We start from the raw sequence: 20,489 nt of genomic DNA, 5'->3' as shown, positions 1-20,489 counted from the left end.
AAAGGTGAAGTGGGGGGGAGGAAAACGAGAGGCAAATGGCAAATAATGTAATGCGAGGGATAAGAGTTTATGATAGGTACTTGTTATGTCTTGACTTGTGCGTAGATCTCCCCGGCAACGGCGCCAGAAATGGCTAGTTGCTGGGATCAAATCTTGACTTGACTTGGCGTAAGCCTCCCCGGCACGGCGCCGGAAATCCTTCTTGCTACCTCTTGAGCATGAGTTGGTTTTCCCTTGAAGAGGAAAGGGTGATGCAGCAAAGTAGCGTAAGTATTTCCCTCAGTTTTTGAGAACCAAGGTATCAATCCATTAGGAGGTTACACGCAAGTCGCCTTGTACCTGCACAAACAAATAAGAACCTTGCAACCAACGCGATAAAGGGGTTGTCAATCCCTTAACGGCCACTTGCAAAAGTGAGATCTGATAGAGATAATAAGATAATATTTTTGGTATTTTTATGATATAGATTGGAAAGTAAAGATTGCAAAATAAAATAGATCGGAAACTTATATGATGGAAAATAGACCCGGGGGCCATATGTTTCACTAGTGGCTTCTCTCAAGATAGCAAATTCTACGGTGGGTGAACAAATTATTGTCGAGCAATTGATAGAAAAGTGCATAGTTATGAGAATATCTAGGCATGATCATGTATATAGGCATCACGTCCGCGACAAGTAGATCGAAACGATTCTGCATCTACTACTATTACTCCACACATCGACCGCTATCCAGCATGCATCTAGAGTATTAAGTTCATAAGAACAGAGTAACACATTAGGCAAGATGACATGATGTAGAGGGATAAACTCAAGCAATATGATATAAACCCCATCTTTTTATCCTCGATGGCAACAGTACAATACGTGCCTTGCTGCCCCTGCTGTCACTCGGAAAGGACACCGCAAGATTGAACCCAAAGCTAAGCACTTCTCCCATTGCAAGAAAATCAATCTAGTAGGCCAAACCAAACTGATAATTCGAAGAGACTTGCGAAGATATCAAATCATACATATAAGAATTCAGAGAAGAACCAAATATTGTTCATAGATAATCTTGATCATAAACCCACAATTCATCTGATCTCGACAAACACACCGCAAAAAGTATGTACATCAAATAGATCTCCAAGAGAATCGAGGAGAACTTTGTATTGAGATCCAAAGAGAGAGAAGAAGCCATCTAGCTAATAACTATGGACCCGAAGGTCTGTGGTAAACTACTCACACATCATCGGAGAGGCTATGGTGTTGATGTAGAAGCCCTCCGTGATCGATTCCCCCTCCGGCGGAGCGCCGGAAAAGGCCCCAAGATGGGATCTCACGGGTACAGAAGGTTGCGGCGGTGGAAATAGGGTTTCGTGGTGCTCTTGGATGTTTTCAGGGTATATGAGTATATATAGGTGAAAGAAGTCGGTCGGGGGAGCCACGAGGGGCCCACGAGGGTGGGGCCGCGCCTACCCCCCTAGGCGCGCCTCCCTGCCTCGTGTCCGCCTCGTTGCTTCCTTGACGTCCACTCCAAGTCTCCTTTATTGCGTTTGTTCCAAAAATAACTCTCCCGAAGGTTTCATTCCGTTTGATATTCCTTTTCTGCGAAACACTGAAATAGGCAAAAAAAGCAATTTGCACTAGGCCTTTGGTTAGTAGGTTAATCCCAAAAATAATATAAAAGTGTATAATAAATCCCATTAAACATCCAAAACAGATAATATAATAGCATGGAACAATCAAAAATTATAGATACGTTGGAGACATATCACAAGCTTCCACCCATCATGGAGATACTAGTGAGAGAGTGAACCACCAAAAAGAAAGTGAGCGCCACAAGCCAAAATTGAGCGACTCTTCGCCAAGAGAGAAAAACTTAGTCCTTCTAGCCACAAAAAGACAGATGAGAGAAGTGTGTGAGAACCCATCAAGTGTCATCCACTTTGTCCTACTTTGCAAAGATGAGGTGGCAAAAACTAACACTCCTAATCCTCTTCCACTAGTGTTCTCTAACTTGTTGCAGGAATTCGAGGATGTCTTCCCCGATGAGCTACCTCTTGGTCTTCCTCCTCTACGTGGCATTGAACATAGGATCGACCTCATCCCCGGAGCACCTCTTCCGAACAAGGCTCCCTACCGCGTCAACCGCGAAGAAACTAAAGATATCCAACGGCAAGTACAACAACTCATCGACAACGGCCATGTACATGAAAGCTTAAGCCCTTGTGCCGTTCCGTTTATACTTGTGCCCAAGCAAGATGGTAGTTTTCGCATGTGCTCCGATTGTAGACCCATCAATGCTATCATCGTTAGATATAGGCATCCCATACCTCGCCTTGATGATATGCTAGATGAGCTTAGCGGTGCCTCCATTTTCTCAAAAATTGACCTTAAAAGTGGCTATTATCAAATCCACATACAAGAAGGTGATGAATGGAAAACTGCTTTCAAAACTAAATTTGGCTTGTACGAGTGGTTGGTTATGCCTATGGGTTTATCGGAAGCTCCCGGTACTTTCATGCGTCTTATGCATTTTGTGCTTCGTCCTTACATTGGAGTGTTTGTTGTGGTCTACTTCGATGACATACTTTTTTTAGCAAATCCATCAAAGATCATGTTAATCATGTTAGGGCCGTGTTGCAAACTTTTCGCAAGGAACGTCTTTATGCCAACATGAAAACGTGCATGTTTGGTGTTGACAAGCTTGTTTTCTTGGGTTTCGTTGTTTCTTCAAAGGGTGTCCATGTTGATGAGTCTAAAACTGAAGCAATTAAAACTTGGCCACAACCCACTAATTTGCAACAAGTGCGTAGTTTTCTTGGCCTTGCGGGTTTCTATCATCGCTTTGTGAAAGATTTTAGCACCATTGTCGCACCGTTGCATGCCTTGAGTAAGAAAAATGCTCCTTTTGTTTGGGGACCTTTGCAATCTACCACTGTTGATGAGCTCAAATATGTGCTTACTCATGCTCCGATTCTTGCTTTGCCCAACTTTGACAAAACTTTCGAGGTTCATCGCGATGCAAGTGGTAATGGAATTGGCGGAGTTTTGATGCAAGATAAATGAGCTATTGCATATTTTAGTGAAAAACTCTTCGGTGCTCAACTTAACTATCCCATCCATGACAAAGAATTGTATGCTTTAGTGCGTGTGTTACATGTTTGGGAACATTATCTTAGACCGCATGAGTTTGTCATACATACCGATCATGAGACACTTAAGTACCTTAAAGGTCAAACCAAGTCGAATAAACGGCATGCTAAATGGAGTGAATTTATTGAATCTCCCCCTATGTGATAAAATACATTAAGGGCAAAGAGAATGTTGTCGCGGATGCCCTTTCCAGAAAATGCATGTTACTTACTCAACTTGAATTGAATGTTTTTGGATGTGATCATATCAAAGATTTGTATGAGCATGATGTGACTTTTGCTACTCCTTATGCTAAGTGTGTGACGCATACTTCATGGGAACGATACTATATCAAAGATGGTTATCTTATGAGAGCTAACACTATGCATTACCGAGTCTTCTCTTCGTTTGTTACTTTTGCAAGAGGCTCATGGAGGTGGACTCATGGGACACTTTGGACGAGACAAGACTTTCGCCACGCTCTCCAAGAACTATTTTTGGCCCAAGATGTTTCGCGATGTCTCACGCTTCACCACCCGGTGCTCTACATGTTGCAAAGCTAAGTCACAATCTCAATCCCATGGTTTACATATGCCACTACATATTCCACATCAACCTTGGGAACATATTAGGATGGATTTTTTGCTTAGCTTACCTAGGACTCAAAATGGCAAGGACTCCATATTTGTTGTCGCGGACCGATTCTCTAAAATGGCTCATTTTATCCCATGCAATAAGATAGACGATGCTTCACATGTTGCCAATCTCTTTTGTAGGGAAATCTTGAGGTTGCACGGCATGCCAAAGACAATTGTGTCGGACCGAGACATCAAGTTCTTAAGCTACTTTTGGAAGACGCTTTGCGCCAAGCTCGGAATCAAGCTACTCATCTCCACGGCGTATCATCCTCAAACCGATGGCCAAACGGAAGTCACCAACTGGACGCTCGCCGCTCTCCTATGCGTGTTGATAAAGAAGAACATCAAGGAGTGGGAGGAGTGCCTACCCATCGCCGAGTACGCCTACAACCGTGCAAGACACTCTATCACCGGCAAGTCCCCTTTCAAGGTTGTCTACGGCTTCAACCCATTGTCGCCATTGGACATACTTCCCCTACCGCTTCAAGAACGAGCAAACATGGACGCTAGTGCAAGAGCCGCCTACGTCAAGAAGATGCATGAAGAAACACGTTCCATGATCGAGCGCCAAGTACAACGACTCGCCTCCAAGCTCAACATCCACAAGTCTCCGGTGGTGTTCCAACCGGGTGATCTAGTATGGTTACATCTACGCAAGGAACGCTTCCTCAAGGAGCTCAAGTCCAAGCTACTTCCGAGAGCTGATGGACCATTCAAGGTGCTTGCACGCTACAATGACAACGCCTACAAAGTCGATATCCCACGCGACAAGCACAACGTAAGCAACATCTTCAACGTCAAAGACTTGGCTAAGTACCATGGTGATGAAGAGCACGATCCGCGGACGGATCTCTCCCAAGGGGGGGAGATGATGTGGAGCATCCCTCGGCTACCCGCACCGACACTCCATCACCACCGCAAGCACCAAGAGGACCGATGACAAGAGCACGTGCACGCAACATCGAGAACGTGGTCAATTCTATCCTCTTCGAGTTTCTTTCGGATTCACATGAGAATTGGGTTCTACCTCAAAGAGACTCACTATGCATTCTTAGGCACCAAGAAGATGATCGTGAGAAAGAGAAGACGGAGACTCGAGCATCCACGGAGCAAGGGAGAGGAGAGCAGAACAAGAAGCGGGAAGAAGGGAGCAAGGAGGCAAAACCCCCTGGACACCCCGGGTGCCCGGCCCCTCCAACACCGGGTGCCCGGCCACCCTCCCCTGGGCGCTGCCCCGCCTGCCCCGGGTGCCCGACCCCTTGGGCTCCGGGTGCCCGGGCCCCTTGCCCAGCCACGTGCCACCCCCGGGTGCCCGGCCTCTGCCCAGCAAGCAGCTGGTGGCCACCCCCGGGTGCCCGGACACACTCCAGCCGGCCCCTGACTTGGCCGGGTGCCCGGCCCCTTCGCCACCGGGTACCCGGTCCCTCCGGAGCTCGTGGCTCTGACCGGTCCGGGTGCCTAGGCCACTTTGCCCCGGGTGCCCAGACCCCTCCGAGGGCCTGCATGCCTCTTTGGGGCTTTGCCCTTGTATCCCCCCTCCTCTCTTACTTCGTCTCAAAACTATAAGTACCCCCCACCTAGCTCATTGGAGAGGATAGCAAAGTATTGGGTAGACAAAGAGAGAGCTTTGATCATCTTCCTCCTCTTGGAGATCTAGACCTCCTCTTGGAGATCAAGGCCTCCTCTTGGAGAAGATCCTCTTGTGGATATCAAGGCCTCTCTTGGAGAAGGATCCCCATCATAGGATCATCAAGACCTCTCTCCTCATAGGATTGGGATGAACTAGTTACCTTGTATCTTTCTTTTGTTGTCCTTGAATCATTGTGACCTCTTGTGTGTTCTTAGATCTAGCATATGTGTGATTTGATCTAGTCAATTTGAGTGTTTCCCCTCTCTTCTGTTCTTCGTGTTCTTCGGGGATTTCCCCTCCAATTCGTGAAAGATCTCCATCTAGGGTTCCACCCTACAACACGGTGTCTTGGCGGCGGCGATGAGGGCTTCTGCTCGACAACGCATCCCTCCTCCTCCGGATCCTGCGGTGGCGGAACCCGCCGTGAGGGGACGAGGAAGGGGACGAGGTCGAGGTCGTCGCGGTGCCCGAGGAGGAGGAGGGAGGGGTGGTGCCTTGGTGGCGCCCCCGCCGGCGGCTCCTCCCCCGATGGAAGGCCACGTCGGTGACCAACCTCGGGAGCTCATCATCAGGCTATACAAAGCCCCTGTGTGGTCATGTTCACCTTCCAACTCCCTTCGCGCTTGAGATGGAGCCCGAACAACCACGCGCTCTGAGGTTGCACATGAGGGGCTGCGGGAATGGTAGCATGCAGGTCGATGTCGATTTCCCCGCCCCTCACGTGATGTACCTCCGTCGTGGTTGGAAGACCTTCGCTCGTGCCCACGGCGTCTCGGAGGGGCACGTTCTCCAGTTCAAGTTAATGGAGAGCGGCCTGCTCTCTGTCAAGATCTTCGGGCGCTCGGGAGGTCGCTTAGGGTGCTGCGCGGAGAGCTCAACCGACGATGAAAGCTCCTCCTTGAGCAGGAGCGATGAGGAGGACAATGATGGTGATGACGACGATAGTGGGAGGGGGAGCGACGACTCTGACTCCGGCTGATTGCCGTCCGCACCACCTTCATCAGGCGGCAGCACCATCATCTGCATCCACATCTCCATCACAGCAGCGCGATTTGCCGGGGAGTTGGATGGAGAGGTGGGGATGGTGCTCCCGGGCTCCTCCAGCAGTCTTCTAGCTGGACCCCGGCAGGCTTCCTCTCGGGCTGCAGCTCCATTAGCCCTGCCGTCTCCTGCTGGCCCTGGTGGCGGTGGTCGGCGGGTCCGCCTCCGCCGTGCTTTCCATCAAGGCGTTCCCTCGCGCTCCCGTTCCCGTCAGGCTACCTCTCCTGGAGCCCGAGGGGAGCGGGCTGGGCTCCCACCCAGGCGCTCCTTTTGCTCTCCTCGCCTTCGACGGCCGTGCCTAGGAGGAGATGGACAAGAAAGGGCATTACGGAGCACTTATCTTTTTTCAATCTTAAATCTGTAGGCGCATGCCAAATTTTAATTCAAATAATGTAATCTCTCGGGTCCATGTTTGTGTCCTGTAATGCTTGTACTTGTATTAGCATATTAATGAAAAATATGAACCTTGCCGGGAACCCGTGCATGTGTATTTCCATGCAGAGGTGAGATGCCTCTTTAATATAAATAAACAAGTTTTCCCCGGCAGGCTATCCTCCCGGTACCCTCTTTGTCTCCCGGAGAGCTGCGTCTACCGGGTTACAGACGAAGGGACCAGCCCCCCGCCAACTTCTTTTTACCAAAGGCCACTGCAACCATCCTGACCGAAGCAACGTTCGAGTCAGAGATGGGAGCACCAAAGTCTCAAAAGAGTGGCGAGGTTTTCTTAGCACAAGTTAAAGCTTACAAAACACTAATGGATAGGAGGTAGAACTTATCTGCTTGGCCTGCCGGGGATCGCTGTGCCGAACAATCTTCTCGACTCCTTGTCAAAGCCAAGTTCATGGTAGGAACCTGCAGCTTCATGCAGGATGCGATCCTATCTATATGCATGTGCAAATGCTCATGAAATGCTTATGCAGTGACCTTGGAATGCTCATGCATGCATGCTATCTTGGTCGCCAACCCCCACAGTGCTTCTTTATTTTCTCTTGCACAGGGTCATCACCCTGGCTTTGTACAAGGGGTTACATGTAGATGAGGCAAGGCATGTACAAAAGGGTGGCTGCCGGGCAGGGCCCAACAGTCGCACCTTGCGGGTAGAATTTGCGGAGATGCTCAATATTCCATGAGTTTTGCAACTGAGTGCCATCTCCAGTCTCCAGACAGACTGCGCCAGGTCTGGTGACTCGTACTACCGGGTAAGGGCCTTCCCACTTTGGTTACAACTTGTTTGTACCCTTGAAGGACTAAACGCGCCTAAGGACAAGGTCACCTTCCTCAAAACACAGGGCATGAACCCTGCGGCTATGATAGCAACGCAGGGCTTGCTGGTAGCGTGCAGCACGCGTAGCAGCCCGGAGACGGTTCTCCTCGAGTAGCACAGCATCGTCACGTAGGTGCTGATCTTGCGCTACTTCATCGTAGGCAAGCACACGAGGCGACCTGTAGATGAGTTCCGTGGGGATAACTGCTTCTGCCCCATAGACCGGGGAGAAGGGAGTCTGCCCGGTAGCTCGGTTTGGTGTCATTCTGAGGGACCAGAGAACTACCAGCAGCTCCTCGATCCACCGCCTGTCGTGCTTCTGGAGTGTATCAAAAGTTCTTGTCTTGAGTCCATGCAACACTTCAGTGTTCGCCCTCTCAGCTTGTCCAATGATCCGGGGTGTGCCACAGAGGCAAATGAGATCTTGCATCCGAGGGCATGAACATATTGCATGAAGGCGCGACTCGTGAATTGGGTGCCGTTGTCGGTGATGATCCTTGCCGGAACTCCAAAACGACACACCAATTCTTTCAAGAACTTGATAGCTGACTGAGCAGTCACCTTTCTCACGGCAGTCACTTCCGGTCACTTTGTAAACTTGTCAATGGCAACGAACAAGAATTCAAAGCCCCCGATTGCTCGAGGGAAGAGCCGAGGATATCGAGCCCCCAGACCGAAAATGGCCATGCTAGAGGGATTGTTTGAAGAGCTTGGGCAGGCAGGTGTGTTTTCTTGGAATGGAACTGGCAGGCTTCACATTTCATGACTAGCTCGACCGCATCTTGGAGGACTGTGGGACAATAGAATCCTTGCCGGAATGCTTTCCCAACTAATGCCCTTGATCCAATGTGGGAGCCGCACATTCCTTTGTGTATCTTGGACAGCAGTCCCTTTCCTTCTTCCCGACAGACACACTTCAATTTCACACCGTTGGGCCTCCTTCTGTACATAGTGTCATTGACAAACTGATACATACTAGCCCTCTGGGCTACTTATTCAGCTTCATCTTGGTCGCCGGGAAGCTCTCCGGTTTGGAGGAAGTGGACAATGTGCCTTGCCCAAGTTGGAGCCTAGGGATCGGCAACGAGGACTAGCGGCACCTCCTCTACTGCGGGAGCACATGCCTCGTTCGCGGGGTCCATGGGCCCGGTTGGAGGTTGTGGTCCGGTAGGCTGTGAGGAGTTCTTTCCGGCAGGGTCTCTGCCAGGAGCGGACGGCTCTACCGGGAGAGGCTTACTGTAGTCCAACTTTCTCCTTTTCCGGGCCATTGTCGCTGGGGATACGGAGGGCTGAGTGAGATGGAGAACAAAAGTCCTTGGTTCCACAGAAAGCTTCTGCGCAGCACACTTTGATAGATGATCAGCTAAGCTATTTTCCGCACGGGGTACGCGCTCTGTTTGCAATACGTCAAAGCGCTCCTCCAATCTCCTCACTTCCTCGACGTACGCCTCTGATGACCCACAAGTGTAGGTGATCTATTGTAGTCCTTTCGATAATTAAGAGTGTCGAATCCAACGAGGAGCAGAAGGAAATGACAACCGGTTTTCAGTAAGGTATTCTGTGCAAGCACTGAAATTATCGGTAACAGATAGTTTTGTGATAAGGTAATTTGTAACGGGCAACAAGTAATGAAAATAAATAAGGTGCAGCAAGATGGCCCAATCCTTTTTTTAGCAAAGGATAAGCCTGGACAAACTCTTATATGAAGGAAAACGATCCCGAGGGCACATGGAAATTATCGTCAAGCTAGTTTTCATCACGTTCATATGATTCGCGTTCGTTACTTTGATAATTTGATATGTGGGTGGACCAGTGCTTGGGTACCGCCCTTTCTTGGACAAGCATCCCACTTATGATTAACCCCTATTGCAAGCATCCTCAACTACAAAAGAAGTATTAAGGTAAACCTAACCATAGCATGAAACATATGGATCCAAATCAGCCCCTTACGAAGCAACGCATAAACTAGGGTTTAAGCTTCTGTCACTCTAGCAACCCATCATCTACTTATTACTTCCCAATGCCTTCCTCTAGGCCCAAACAATGGTGAAGTGTCATGTAGTCGACGTTCACATAACACCACTAGAGGAAAGACAACATACATCTCATCAAAATATCGAATGAATACCAAATTCACATGACTACTTATAGCAAGACTTCTCCCATGTCCTCAGGAACAAACGTAACTACTCACAAATCGTATTCATGTTCATAATCAGAGGGGTATTAATATGCATAGAGGATCTGAACATATGATCTTCCACCAAATAAACCAACTAGCATCAACTACAAGGAGTAATCAACACTAGTAGCAACCCCCAGGTACCAATCTGAGGTTTTGAGATAAAGATCGGATACAAGAGATGAACTAGGGTTTGAGATGAGATGGTGCTGGTGAAGATGTTGATGGAGATTGACCCCTCACGTTGAGAGGATCGATGGTGATGACGGTGGTGATGATTTACCCCTCCCGGAGGGATGTTTCCCTGACAGAACAGCTCCGCCGGAGCCCTAGATTGGTTCCGCCAAGGTTCCGCCTCGTGGCGGCGGTGTTTCGTCCCGAAAGCTTCCTCCTGATTTTTTCCAGGGTGAAAGACTTCATATAGCATAAGATGTTGGGGATCGTAGCATAATTTTAAAAAAAATCCTACGTTCACCAAGATGCATCTATGGAGTATACTAGCAACGAGGGGAAAGGAGTGCATCTACATACCCTTGTAGATCGCGAGCGGAAGCGTTCCAATGAACGTGGATGACGGAGTCGTACTCGCCGTGATCCAAATCACCGATGACCGAGTGCCGAACGGACGACACCTCCGCGTTCAACACATGTACGGTGCAGCGACGTCTCCTCCTTCTTGATCCAGCAAGGGGGAAGGAGAGGTTGATGGAGATCCAGCAGCACGATGGCGTGGTGGTGGATGTAGCGGGATGCCGGCAGGGCTTCGCCGAGCATATACGAGAGAGAGAGGTGTTGCAGGGGGAGAGGGAGGCGCCCAAGGCTGTAATGTTGCTGCCCTCCCTCCCCCCCCTTTATATAGGCCCCCTGGGAGGGGGGGGCGCCGGCCAGGGATCCCATCTGGATGGGGGGCGGCGGCCAGGGGGGGTGACTTACCCCCCAAGGCAAGTGGGGCGCCCCCTTGCCCTAGGGTTTCCAACCCTAGGCGCAGGGGGAAGGCCCATGGGGGGGCTCCCAACCCACTAGGGGCTGGTTCCCTTCCCACTTCAGCCCACGGGGCCCTCCGGGATAGGTGGCCCCACCCGGTGGACCACCGGGACCCTTCTGGTGGTCCCGGTACAATACCGGTAACCCCCGAAACTTTCCCGGTGGCCGAAACTTGACTTCCTATATATAATTGTTTACCTCCGGACCATTCCGGAACTCCTCGTGACGTCCGGGATCTCATCCGGGACTCCGAACAACTTTCGGGTTTCCGCATACACATATCTCTACAACCCTAGCGTCACCGAACCTTAAGTGTGTAGACCCTACGGGTTCGGGAGACATGCAGACATGACCGAGACGCCTCTCCGATCAATAACCAACAGCGGGATCTGGATACCCATGTTGGCTCCCACATGTTCCACGATGATCTCATCGGATGAACCACGATGTCGAGGATTCAATCAATCCCGTATACAATTCCCTTTGTCAATCGGTATGTTACTTGCCCGAGATTCGATCGTCGGTATCCCAATACCTTGTTCAATCTCGTTACCGGCAAGTCTCTTTACTCGTACCGCAATGCATGATCCCGTGACTAACTCCTTAGTCACATAGAGCTCAATATGATGATGCATTACCGAGTGGGCCCAGAGATACCTCTCCGTCATACGGAGTGACAAATCCCAGTCTCGATCCGTGCCAACCCAACAGACACTTTCGGAGATACCCGTAGTGCACCTTTATAGTCACCCAGTTACGTTGTGACGTTTGGCACACCCAAAGCACTCCTACGGTATCCGGGAGTTGCACGATCTCATGGTCTAAGGAAAAGATACTTGACATTGGAAAAGCTCTAGCAAACGAAACTACACGATCTTTTATGCTATGCTTAGGATTGGGTCTTTGTCCATCACATCATTCTCCTAATGATGTGATCCCGTTATCAATGACATCCAATGTCCATAGTCAGGAAACCATGACTATCTGTTGATCAACGAGCTAGTCAATAGAGGCTTACTAGGGACACGTTGTGGTCTATGTATTCACACATGTATTACGATTTCCGGACAATACAATTATAGCATGAACAATAGACAATTACCATGAACAAAGAAATATAATAATAACCATTTATTATTGCCTCTAGGGCATATTTCCAACAGAAGAGGGGCACCGGAGGCTTGCCAGGGGGCCCACGAGGCAGGGGGCGCGCCCAGGGGGGTAGGGCGCGCCCCCCACCCTCGTGGCCAGGGTGTGGGCCCCCTCTGGTTGATTCTTTCTCCAGTATTTTTTATATATTCCAAAACGTGCCTCCTTGAAGTTTCAGGACTTTTGGAGTTGTGCAGAATAGATCTCTAATATTTGCTCCTTTTCCAGCCCAGAATTCCAGCTGCCGGCATTCTCTCTCTTCATGTAAACCTTGTAAAATCAGAGAAAATAGGCATACGTATTGTGACATAATGTGTAATAACAGCCCATAATGCGATAGACATCGATATAAAAGCATGATGCAAAATGGACGTATCAACTCCCCCAAGCTTAGACCTCGCTTGTCCTCAAGCGGAAACCGATAACAAAAAATATGTCCACATGTTTAGAGATAGAGGTGTCGATAAAATAAAATACGGACATGAGGGCATCATGATCATTCTTATAATAGCAACATATATAAATATTGTCATATGATTTCTTATGCTCAAGTAATAATCTATTCACAATGTCAAGTATGATTGAGAAACTTCATTGAAAGCTAACAACCTATGATCTCGGTCATTGAAGCAATTGCAATTTATCATAACATTGGAAAGAGTCAATATAAGAGCTTTTCAACAAGTCCACATACTCCACTACATTTAGTCTTTCACAATTGCTAACACTCACGCAATACTTATGGGTATGGAGTTTTAATCGGACACAGAGAAAGATAGGGGCTTATAGTCTTGCCTCCCAACCTTTTACCTCAAGGGTAATGTCAACAATAATAGTTCATTATAACTTACATCCAATTGGATATATATATATATATATATATATATATATATATATATATATATATATCAGGATCTTTCCAACACACTGTGCTTGCCAAAGGATAAAATGTAAAAAGGAAAGGTGAAGATCACCATGACTCTTGCATAAGGTATAAGACAAGAATAAAAGATAGGCCCTTCGCAGAGGGAAGCAGAGGTTGTCATGTGCTTTTATGGTTGGATGCACGAAATCTTAATGCAAAAGAACGTCACTTTATATTGCCACTTGTGATATGGACCTTTATTATGCAGTTGCTTCCACATCACAAGATCGTATAAAGCTTATTTTCCCCACACTAATAAGTCATACATATTTAGAGAGCAGTTTTTATTGCATGCAACAATGACAACTAATTACTTGAGGGATCTTACTCAATCCATGGGTAGATATGGTGGATACTCATGGCAAAAACTGGGTTTAAGGATATTTGGAAGCACAAGTAATATCTCTACTTGGTGCAAAGGATTAGGCTAGCATGAGAGGGAAAGGCAAACTCAACATGTTGGATGATCCATGACAATATACTTTATCTCGGATATAAGAAAACATAACCCATTACGTTGTCTTCCTTGTCCAACATCAACTTTTAGCATGTCATATTTTAATGAGTGCTCACAATCATAAAAGATGTCCAAGATAGTATATTTATATGTGAAAACCTCTCTTTCTTTATTACTTCCTATTAATTGCAACGATGACCAAAACTATGTTTGTCAACTCTCAACAACTTTTATTCATCATACTCTTTATATGTGAAATCATTACTTTCCATAAGATCAGTATGATCTCTTTATTTCTTTTAATTCTTTCCCCTTTTTTCTTTTCTCTTTTTTTATTCCCTCAAGATCATAGCAAGATAACCAAGCCCTTGGCTCAAAACAAATCTGTATTATATATCTCACGGACTCGATTACATAGAAGGGATCATAAAGCAAAACTCAAAAATAAATCATACTAAAACTTTATTCTACCAGATCAAGATATTACTGAAAGAATCGAACAAAGAAAAACGGTAAAGATAGGAGTGTGATGGTGATACGATACCGGGGCAAATCCCCCAAGCTTGGCAGTTGCCAAGGGGAGTGCCCATACCCATGTGTTTATGTCCCCTTCTTCGGAAGTGAAGAGGATGGTGATGACGAAGATAATTGTGCTTTCAGCTTTTTCATGTGGTAATTGAGAAGAGCAACTTCCTCCTTTAGATCATCGACCTCCAATTCTAGCTTCAAAATCTGATCACATAAATCCCCTTCGATTTTCTGCCGAAAACAAGAAGGAATAGATCGGTTGTTAGACAGTTTAGCCCTCTTAGGGAAACTAGACCTCTTGAACTTCACGTGTGTAACACCCACGATGCGGCTATATCTCCCACGTGTCGAGGCACGACTTAGAGGCATAACCGCATTGTGGTTTTGTCGCAAGAAGGGTCATCTTCACACAATCCCATGTAATGAACAAGAATGGGATAAAGAGTTGGCTTACAATCGCCACTTCACACAATACATAAATATAAATCATACATCAATCAGAGTACACACATATGTCCGACTATGGAACCAAAAGAAAAGAAGACAACCCAACTGCTAGATCCCTGATCGTCCCAACTGGGCACCACTACTGATCAACATGAAAAGAAACAACACAACAAACAAGATCTTGATCGAGCTCCCACTTGAGCTCAGTTGCGTCACCTGCACTGGTATCATCAGCACCTGCAACTGTTTTGGAAGTATCTGTGAGTCACGAGGACTCAGCAATCTCACACCCGCGAGATCAAGACTATTTAAGCTTATAGGAAAGGATGGGGTAGTGAGGTGGAGCTGCAGCAAGCACTAGCATATATGGTGGCTAACATACGCAAATGAGAGCGAGAAGAGAAGCAACGGAACGGTCATGAACTAGCAATGATCAAGAAGTGATCCTGAACTCCTACTTACGTCAAACATAACCCAGAAACCGTGTTCACTTCCCGGACTCCGCCGAGAAGAGACCATCACGGCTACACACGCGGTTGATGCGTTTTAATTAGGGTCAAGTGTCAAGTTCTCTACAACCGGATATTAACAAATTCCCATCTGCCACATAACCGCGGGCACGGCTCTCGAAAGTTTATACCCTGCAGGGGTGTCCCAACTTAGCCCATTATAAGCTCTCACGGTCAACGAAGGATAAACCTTCTCCCGGGAAGACCCGATCAGTCTCGGAATCCTGGTTTACAAGACATTTCGACAATGGTAAAACAAGACCAGCAAAGCTGCCCGAATGTGCCGACAAATCGCGATAGGAGCTGCACATATCTCGTTCTCAGGGCACACCGGATGAACACTACGTACAGCTAAAACCAATCCTCGAGTTTCCCCGAGGTGGCGCTGCAAGTGGCTCTAGTTTGGACCAGCACTCAGAGGAACACTGGCCCGGGGGTTTAAAATAAAGATGACCCTTGAGTCTGCAGAACCCAAGGGAAAAAGGCTTAGGTAGGCAAATGGTAAAACCAAGGTTGGGCCTTGCTGGAGGAGTTTTATTCAAAGCGAACTGTCAAGGGGGTCCCATAAATCACCCAACCGCGTAAGGAACGCAAAATCAAGGAACATAACACCGGTATGACGGAAACTAGGGCGGCAAGAGTGGAACAAAACACCAAGCATAAGGCCGAGCCTTCCACCCTTTACCAAGTATATAGATGCATTAATAATATAAGAGATATTGTGATATCCCAACATAAACATAATCCAACATGGAGCAATCTTCATCTTCACCTGCAACTAGCAGCACTATAAGAGGGGCTGAGCAAAGCGGTAACATAGCCAAACAACGGTTTGCTAGGAAGGGTGACAAAGGTTAGAGGTTCATGGCAATTTGGGAGGCTTGAAGAGAAAGTGAATAAGTAACGCGGCATAGCAATAGAGCGAACAACTAGCAAGCAAAGATAGAAGTGATTTCGAGGGTATGGTCATCTTGCCTGAGATCCCGCAAGGAAGAAGAATGAGTCCATGAAGAAGACAAGCGGACGTAGACGAACGAATCCTCACAACTCCAGAACGAAACCGAAGCTAACGAGAGAAGCAACCCGGAAAGAAACAAACAACATAGTAAACAACCACCACATAAACATGGCATGATGCACAAACAAGTATGATGCATGTCCGGTTTAAATATGCGTGGCATGGCAAAGTGCAACAAACAACACTACAAATTAACAGGAGCTCAATATGCAACGAGTTGCATATTGACGAAACGCCACATTCAAGTTATTTAGTTCGCTCTTGTTTAAGTAACCAACAATATTAAATGTTGTTAACCATGGCAAGGGGTGAAGCATAAATAAACAACCTATCTAGGCAAGTTTAAATGAGGCCGGAGATAACAAACGACAATACCGGAAAATCCCCATATGTCATTTAGCAATTTTAATGCAAACATCAATTTTAGACATTTTAAATGTTGTTATCATGATGCGGATGACATATGCAAGGTATATGCAATTTTATGAAAGTGTTGGTATAAAATGATACGAGGCATTTGTTACCGTGGTGGAAGAAAGGGGGTGCCACGGCAACGAATCCGAAAATGATGCCACGGCAACATAACGGTGATCCGACAACTCGTCGAGATGTCGGTGCAAAAGAAACTGTGGATGAACGGAACATGCAAACGATGGTGGGGTGATCCCGGTTACCGGGTTCCCACATGATGGTGGCAAGGAAACGAGGAACGTGCAAGGACCAATTCGGACATGGTGCAAACACGGGCATCTCATACAACACATCACAAGCGCTCGTCCACGGGTCATCGTCTCGGGGTTATACCTTCGAAGCGTGCATTCGGGGCGGAACGCGTTCGAAGTGGAAGTAGTTATTCACGTCTCGTAGTGGTAGTAGTCATTCTCGCGACGGTAGTGGAAGTAGTGGTACATGTTTCGTAGTTGTACACATTCCGTAGATGTTCGGGGTCACGGTGAGGAACTTGACGTCCACGGAGTCTTCGAAGGTCGACGGTAGTGGTACACACGCTGTCGGGGTACTTGTCCGTCCGGTCTTGGTGTAGATGTACATGGAAAACGTAGTGGTACTATGCATCGGTCATCGGGGAACTTGCCGAAATCCATAGAGCTGGTGTGCTTGTTCGGGCGTCGGTCTTGCCGATGGGGTACTTGGCGAATCCACGTAGTCGTACACGGGTCGAAGTGGTACTTGGCAAATTCCATGGGGCGATGCTTGACGGTCCGGGTACGGGTCTTGGCGTCTCATCCTTGTTGATCCAAAACAACGCGAGACAAAAGGCCTCGGGTGGCAGCAGCAAGGCTGGGCGGTGCGCGAGCGGCGACAGGAAGTGGGCACGGGGCTCATCGTGACAACAACGACGAACAGGGGCGCGGCGCCGTGGCGGGGAGGCGGCGTGTCTCCTCTAGTCCATGGCAGGAGGCCATGGCGGCAAGCGGTGATGTGCAGAAGGTAGTGAAGGACTTGGCGTCGGGGACGAGACAGAGGGAGGCCGGGCATCCACAAGCTCGGGCAGGAGAAGGAGGGTCGGGGAGGACGGCTCGGGCAGCGGGGCGATGCGAGGTCGTGGGGGAGGCGAGCGGCGGAGCAAGGTGGTGGTGGTGGTGAGTATCTCACGCGCGGGGAAGGAGGAGACAGAGGCAGGGCTTGCCGGCAGCGTTGCAGCACGAGGACGGCGGCGTCGGAGCATGGGCCCGCCGGCCGGAGCGGCGGCGGGGTCGCGGGGCGAGGCGAGGAAGAGAAGCAGGAGGGAGCAGGCAGGCGAAGGGGGCGCGCTAGGAGATAGAGAGGGTGAGGAGGAGATTGAGCGGAGGGAGATGGGGATCGGGGCTCCTGGCGGCGCTGGATGACAGCGCGAGAGGAGGAGAGGGAGACGAGTGAGAGCAGGGGGATCGAGCAGGAGGCGGCAGCAGAGGGAGAGATGGGGAATCGATCGGGCTAGGGTTATGGCGCGGCTGGGCCTTGGGCCAAGTGGACTGCGGCTACAGGCCGCGGTGGCCTGGGCCGACTGCTGGAGAAGGCCGTGCTGCGGCTGCTCTCCTTCTTCTTCTTTTCCCAAAAAAAAACAGAAAAATGTCAAAGAAGAAAAAGAAGAAGAACGGAAGGAGAGATAGAATTTGGGCATGCAGATAATTTTCCCGGACATCACAAAAATATGATCGTTCCAAGAAAAACGGAGTGGGTAAGATTGCACGGTTTAAAATCAAATGCATTTGAATTTAATTCAAATGGTTTGAACAAGGAGTAGGTTTACAAAGTGTCCAAAATGTTGAACATTTAGGAAGGGCCTCGATAAGAGGGAAAAGAATTGTTGGCAAAGCTTGGAGGTGAAACTTGAGGTGGAAATAGACATGGGAATTAATTTGCAAGTGTGTTCCGGTTAATTCCAAACTAATGGAATATTTATAATAGCTCCATAAATATTAGGAGGATATGTTATAAAGAGAAATCACCATGTGAATTCCCTCGATTTAAATGGATCGAAGATCCATGCAATTTATTTAGTTGAGTTTTGATGCAAAGATTAACGACATGATGGCATGATGACATGATGCAATGCAAAAATAAAAGAGCAAGCACCAAAAGAAACACGCGGAGATCACAAAAATATGGAAGTCTTCTGAAGCGTCGGTCTCGAGGCGTTACAACGTGCATATCCCCAGGTTGGGGTAGAGGAACATCCTCCTCCTCTGAACTTGAATCATTGATCCTCTTCAAATGAGCATCCTCATCATCATTCGTACTTCGGCCACAAGGAGATAGGTCCCCATAGGTCTTTGGGTCAGCAATGTGATGTGAGACGTAGCTCTCTCCATCGGAGTCTTGAGATGACATCTCGCTCTAAATCTGCTATGGAAACAGCTCGAAACAAAAACAGAGGATATTTGCGTGGTACGGTGGTCAAAACCTTCGGGAGATTATATAATGAATTTTTACTGACCAAAAGAAGTATCATGGAAAAAAAGGAGTCCAGAGAGCACACGAGGGGCCCACGAGGCAGGGGGCGCGCCCAGGGTGTAGGGCGCGCCATCCACCCTCGTGGACGCCTCGTGTCCTTCCTGGACTACTTCTTATTTTCCTATTTTCTTAAATATTCCAAAACGGATAAAAATTACCATTACAACTGTTTTGGAGTCGGTTTACTTACCGTACCACATACCTATTCCTTTTCGGAGTCTGAAACGTTCTGGAAAGTGTCCCTTATGTATTCCTCCGGGGTTACGGTTTCAATAATATTAGTTTCAACATTTACAGGATTACCTGAGATATAATGTTTGATTCTTCGACTGTTCACCACCTTCGGATTTGTGCTTTCGAAGTTGTTGATTTTTATGGCACCGGAACGATAGACCTCCTCGATAATGTAAGGCCCTTCCCATTTAGAGAGAAGTTTTCCTGCAAAAAATCTTAAGCGAGAGTTGAATAGCAACACATAATCACCTACATTAAACTCACACTTTTGTATCCTTTTGTCATGCCATCTTTTAACTTTTTCTTTAAACAGTTTGGCATTCTCATAGGCCTGGGTTCTCCATTCATCAAGTGAGCTAATGTCAAATAGCCTCTTCTCACCGGCAAGTTTGAAAACATAATTGAGCTCTTTAATGGCCCAATATGCCTTATGTTCTAGTTCGAGAGGTAAGTGACATGCTTTTCCATAAACCATTTTATACCGAGACATACCCATAGGATTTTTATATGCAGTTCTATAGGCCCATAATGCATCATCAAGTTTCTTGGACCAATTCTTTCTAGATATATTAACAGTCTTTTGCAAAATTAATTTGAGCTCTCTATTACTAAGTTCTACTTGACCACTAGATTGTGGATGGTACGGAGATGCAATTCTATGATTAACATCATACTTAGCAAGCATTTTACGAAAGGCACCATGAATAAAATGTGAACTAAAATCAGTCATTAGATATCTAGGGACTCCAAACTTCGGAAAAATAACTTCTTTAAGCATCTTAATAGAGGTGTTATGATCAGCACTACTAGTTGGAATAGCTTCTACACGCTTAGTAACGTAATCAACAGCAACTAAAATATGTGTATACCCATTAGAGGAGGGAAACGGTCCCATGTAATCAAAGCCCCAAACTTCAAATGGTTCAATAACAAGTGAATAGTTCATAGGCATTTCTTGACGTCTACTAATATTACCAATTATTTGACATTCATCATAAGACAAGACAAACTTACGGGCATCTTTGAAGAGAGTAGGCCAATAAAAACCGGATTGCAATACCTTATGTGCAGTTCTATCTCCAGCGTGGTGTCCTCCATAAGCCTCGGAGTGACACTTGCGTAGGATCTGTTCCTGCTCATGCTCAGGTATACAACGTCTAATAACACCATCTACTCCTTCTTTATAAAGGTGTGGGTCATCCCAGAAGTAATGTCTTAAATCATAGAAAAACTTTTTCTTTTGCTGGTATGTGAAACTAGGTAGTATAAATTTAGCAACAATGTAATTAGCATAATCAGCATGCCATGGAGCAGTACGAGAAGCATTTATGACAACTAATTGTTCATCAGGGAAGCTATCATCAATAGGTAGTGGGTCATCAAGAACATTCTCTAACCTAGATAAGTTGT

The sequence above is a fragment of the Triticum aestivum genome, chromosome 7D (genome assembly GCF_018294505.1).
Source record: "Triticum aestivum cultivar Chinese Spring chromosome 7D, IWGSC CS RefSeq v2.1, whole genome shotgun sequence".
NCBI lineage: Eukaryota > Viridiplantae > Streptophyta > Magnoliopsida > Poales > Poaceae > Triticum > Triticum aestivum.
The sequence above is the reverse complement of the archived record's forward strand: the minus strand, read 5'-3'. Positions refer to the sequence as shown.